The sequence below is a fragment of the Trichechus manatus genome, unplaced genomic scaffold (assembly GCF_000243295.1).
Source record: "Trichechus manatus latirostris isolate Lorelei unplaced genomic scaffold, TriManLat1.0 scaffold00006, whole genome shotgun sequence".
Classification (NCBI taxonomy): Eukaryota; Metazoa; Chordata; class Mammalia; order Sirenia; family Trichechidae; genus Trichechus; species Trichechus manatus.
Window position 1 is genome coordinate 24170844 of NW_004443942.1, and position 5531 is coordinate 24176374.

The following is a 5531-nucleotide window of genomic DNA, read 5'->3' on the forward strand; positions in this document are numbered from 1 at the left end:
CCTCCGAGGTTCACTGTTCAGCCTGGGAGTGGACAGCCCCATAAAACCAAATGAGACTAACAAGGTACAGGAGTCCAATGACAAGGGCCAGAAGGCAGAAGGGGACAAGGAAGCTGGTGATAGGGAACCCAACATTGAGTAAGGATATGGTTGATGTGTTATGAGATTGTTAACCATTGTCATAGGGCAACATTTGTAGTAACTGTTAAATGAGAAACTAGTTTGTTCTGTAAGCCTCCGTCTTAAGTGAGAATAACAGCAGAATTGGAAGAGTATAGTCAATGTCAGTGAACTGTGCATGTAGAAATTTTTGAAACAGTGTATCTTTGGCTATGTGTATTTTCACCAAAAAAAAAAGGTTGAGAAGTTAGAGAGTTAATATGTTGTGGGGTTGTTAACCAATGTCATAAAACAACATGTGTACTACTGTTTCATGAGAAACTATTTGTTCTGTAAGCCTTAACCTGAAGTACAATAAAATATGAAAAAAAAAAAAAGTAACATGTCAATTTTACCTATCAAATTAACAAAGGTTTCTTTAAAATAATACTTAATACTAGTAAAGGGATGTTGGAACAGGTGTTTAAATAGTTTTGGTAAAATTGTAAATGGAAACAATACTTTTTAAAAATCAATTAGAAAAAAAAGTTCGAACGTCTCAAGAGTCATAAAATATACAGATCATTGGCTCACTAACTCCATTTCTCAGAATCTGCTCATTAGAAAAAATCCTAAGTGCAAAAAAAAGTTCCATGTTAGCAGGAATTTACTACTAAATGTTCATTAATTAAAAACAAGAAAGAAAAATTGGAAACAACTAAGTGTCCAACAATAGGAAAATAGTCAATTAAATTATCACTAGCTGACTCACAGCAACCCTACAGCACAAAGCAGAACTGCCACATAGGGTTTCCAAGGAGCAGCTGGTGGATTTGAACTGCTGACCTTTTGGTTAGCAGCCAAATGTTCAAGCACTGCGCCACTAGAGCTCCAGAACAGACACAGACACTTAAAAATAATAATATTAATAGCTAATATTTGTTGAGAATTTACTATATGTAAGACAGAGGAATGGTAACATTTACCAGACCTGAGAAAGCTAAGCCAGCAGTGAGGAAAGCTGAGCAGCAATTTAATATACATCTCCCCATTTCTCCTCACCCCACCTCCCCCTACTCCAGGCCAACAAAGGGCCTGCTGGTACCAGGGACTTCTGAAGATGAAGGTAAGTAAAGGTGAGGCCAAAAGCAGGATGACTAACTCAAAGTCCGTTTAAGAAGAGGATAAACCAGGTGCCATCAGTCAGCTCCAACTCATGGCGACCTCGTATGTGTCAGAGTAGAACTATGTTCCATATGGCTGATTTTTCAGAAGTAGATAGCCAGGCCTTTCTTCCAAGGCATCTCTGGGTAGACTAGAACCTCTACTCTTTTGGTTAGCAGCCAAGTGTGTTAACTATTTGCACTACCCAGGGACTCCAATCAGAGATTAGACTCCCAGATTCCCTCTCCCTCTCTGTCAGCCAGATGACTACATCTCTGTCACCTTGAGGAGAGATTAGAAGTTGTTCTGAAGAAAGTGAAACAGAGAGTCCCTGGACTGGGGGCTAACAGGCATAGCTGATGGGGGAGGAGAGCTATTATATTGAAAAGTTTTTATACCGGCCTCCTTCCTTCACAGGGCTCCCACAACTGCTGACAGTCAGGTAGCCCTCCAAGCAGGAGATTGGAAGTGTGTTTTCTAGGGAATTTGACTGGACCAAGAAAAAAGAAATACGACACCAGGAGTTTTCCCACAGAATGTTCTAGTCAGACCACCCTAACATGAAGATCATAGTTAATAAGTCCCACCCATACAAAAAAACAAACCCATTGCTGTTGAGTCGATTTTGACTAATAGCGACCCTATAGGACAGAGTAGAACTGTCCCATATGGTTTCCAAGGAGTGGCTGGTGGATTCAAACTGCCGACCTTTTGGTTAGCAGCCATCGTAGCTCTTAATCACTGTGCCACCTGGGCTACAGACCTATTTAATCTTTGGCTGGAGGGTGAACCTCAGGGATGACTTCAGTACTGAGTTAAAAGAGTGTCCAAAAGTGCATATGCCTTACCCTATTTTGAACCACAATTTGAATAGTGAAACTCAAATGATGATTTCATATAATAAATAGCCATTTAAATGCTGATTATATATTTATTGTTAATATCTGGCTTCAAAATGTTACTAATGAATGATTGTAAATAATTTCATTATTTTATTTATAATAAATATTTCATTATTTAAAAATATAATAAGTATTTTTAAATACAGGCAGTATAATATTATAAAATGCTTAAAGTATTCCCCATATTACTGATTTTATAAGTATGAAGTTTTTTTAAAAAACAGCCATTTTCAAAAGCACATAATAAAAATCTGTATTTTACCACAATTTAAGAGCTATAAAGGATTTTATATCTTTGAAGGTACTTATTAAAAATTACATCTTAAATACTCTAGAGTGGAAAGTAAGTTAGCCTATAATCCTGATAGGGGTCAGAGTAATAACACAGAATGGACAAATTACACTGTCATTGTACTTAAATTATTTAAGTTATTTAATTTGACCTGTAGGTAGTCTCTTATGTTCTCATCATGCCTGACTTTTAAGTGGGAGGTCTTCATTCATGATGATCCTTTAATGGAAGCAAAGCTTTCTCCATTTAACCCATGCTGTTATCAATCATGTACAGGGATAAATGAGCCTGTAAGATTTTGCCAGTATCACAAATGACACTGTGACCTGAGGCCAACATCTTTATTTGCTTCTCCAGTGATTCACTTCAGCAGATATTAACCAATTTTATAATCCATGAAAGGCAAAATTAAAGGACACCATCCATAAAACAGAATAATTCCTATCAGCAACAAAGTGATGTGTGTATTATCTTATAAATTATATGGCCATACGGTGTGGTAATGTAATGAAGTAAAGATGGTAATAATCAAATGCCTAGGGCAAACGCTAATATGCATTTAATCACACAGCATGAAGTCATTTGTCACTACAGTTGAATGCATGTGTACATAAAATACATGAGTCACATCCTTATTGTTATACTATAACAGCATCAATTTCACACTATCATTTCACATAATAACAACTGGTGGGCTTTGACATTAGCTAAAACATTCAAAGAATATAAACAAAACTGTCAACAATAGCTTTAAAATATAAAAAGCAATTTGATTTTTCAGTAACTAAACATTTTTCCTAAAATATTCTTTACTAAAGAGCTACAATTTCCAAGTTTCTTTCTTTTTTTTCTTTCTTCAATAGCCCATAAGTTGGTTTCCTCATATTGTCTTTTATTCTTAGGCATACTCTTATGACTTGAGCTGAATGCCAAATCAGTCTTATGTGCATATATCTTTCATAAGTAATTATTAATATCATTTTAAATGTCAAATATGGATGGCATTTGTCACAAAAAGTGAACCTTTCATGTAAAACTATATTCATTCATTATACACAAGCTGGTGCATGTATAAATTTTAAATGATTGAGAAAAAATTACTAAAACATGTCTTAAAATATATAAACACTATTTAATCATCTAATCTTGGATTGCTACAAGATTCATTGACTGGGAATCTCCCTACTTCCAGAAAGATGCTTTAAAATCTAATAGAATTATAATATTATATTTCTTAGAGTGTACCACCTGTAAGAGTGAAGTACCACAGGGTCTTTTATGTCCCACATAGACAGTGCCAAACTGGAATTGACTACATTTTGCATTCATCATATTCTATCTTGTATTAGCAATGGTTGTCTTAGCCATTATACTGTAAGTTCCTTGAGACCAGGTCTTAACTCACTTTTATATCCTCACACTGCCTAATATAATAATTTACTAAAGGCAGGCACTTAATTAATATTTGTTGCATTGCATGTTGCATTGAATTGAATAGACCACTCATTATCCTTGGAAAAGGGGAGAGAAGGATGCTTGGAAACCATGAGTCAAAGAAGGTAGCATGTGCAATCCAAATGTTTCTGTAACTGTTACAGTTACACTTTAAGAAAGATATCGCGAAGCTGGAAAAGACCTGGAGAAGGACAGTTATGTAATGAAGAAAATGTAAGAGTGTCCATATGTGGATTTTTAAAACTATACTAATATAGAGGCAATAAAGAACAAGAAGGATGTAAATGACAAATCTCTCTGTTCAAGAAACTGCAGGTGATACAAATTTGAGTTAATGGTCTTTACCTTCAAGGCATTTACAGTCTAGGAACGTGGATAAAGCATATATTTAAATAAGTGTAACCCAAGACATGATAACACTAGGCATTACATAAAAGACATGGTTGCAAAAATAGTTTTAAGCCCAATAGCAAATTAGATTAGATGGTACCTAGCATTACTTCTAGCTGTAAAATTCTGATGTAGTTAACCTCTGGAGAAGAGATTTTTATGCTATTGAGGAATTCAAGAGACAGTTCACAGAGAAGGACTTTAGATGAACCATGAGCAAGGGGAAATCAAATTTGACTGAAAGATAGGAAGGCAGGTATTACTGACACAAACTAATTTGCACAGTAGGAGGCCACTGATGAGCAGTTTTCATAAAATAAGCTGTAAAGTAAGCTATAAGCTAGTTGTTTAAGGTCATAAGTATAATCAAGGAATGGCAGTGGGTAGGAAAAAAAACTCAAACATCTTACATCATGTAGAAAGGAGTCAGTAATGATCAAGTGATTCAAGATGGAAAAAGGGGATAATTGAAGGAGAGAGGTTTAAGAGTCAATAAAGGGGAAATATATCAATGAATATAGCCTTAGGAGGAAAAAGGGAATAACACACTCCTCTTAGAAATCAGAGTGAAGAATAATGCAAAAGGGTGAAGACAGAAGTATTTTCTGAGGTAGAAAGTAAAGAAAAGAATGCCCAAGCCCATTGCCATCAAGTCGATTCCGACTCATAGCAATCCTACAGGACAGAAAGAAAGGAATAGAGTATCAAAAAATCAAGTGTAAACCTGATCTTGGTAAGTAAATTTCAAAATACTAGAACTAAAGAGAATCTTAAAGCCTCAAAATTATTAATGTAAATAGATAAAGGAAACAAAGGAAAAAAATTATTCATTCATTCATTCTTTCAATGAATATTTGTTGAGCCCCTTCTATATTCAAAATGCAATGATAAAAAAACAGAGAGACCTCAAGGAATTTTGTCAGAGAGATACAGATATATAAAAATAATTATAATACAATGCAGTTATGTGCAATGGTAAAGATCTAGGGAGAGCATTATGATAGCAGAGAGAAGGGGCTTTTAATCCAGCATGAGAAAATCAGGGATGCCTTGGGAAGGTCAGAGACTTCCTAGGGGAGGTAATTTCTGGGCTTGAGATGTTAGCAAAGTGAAAAATTATACAAGGATATTTTAGAGGGGAAAAAGAACATAAGCAAAAGCACAGACAGGAGAAATATAATTTTAAATAAGGAATTAAAAACAGTTTAGGGATACTGGAATCTAACATA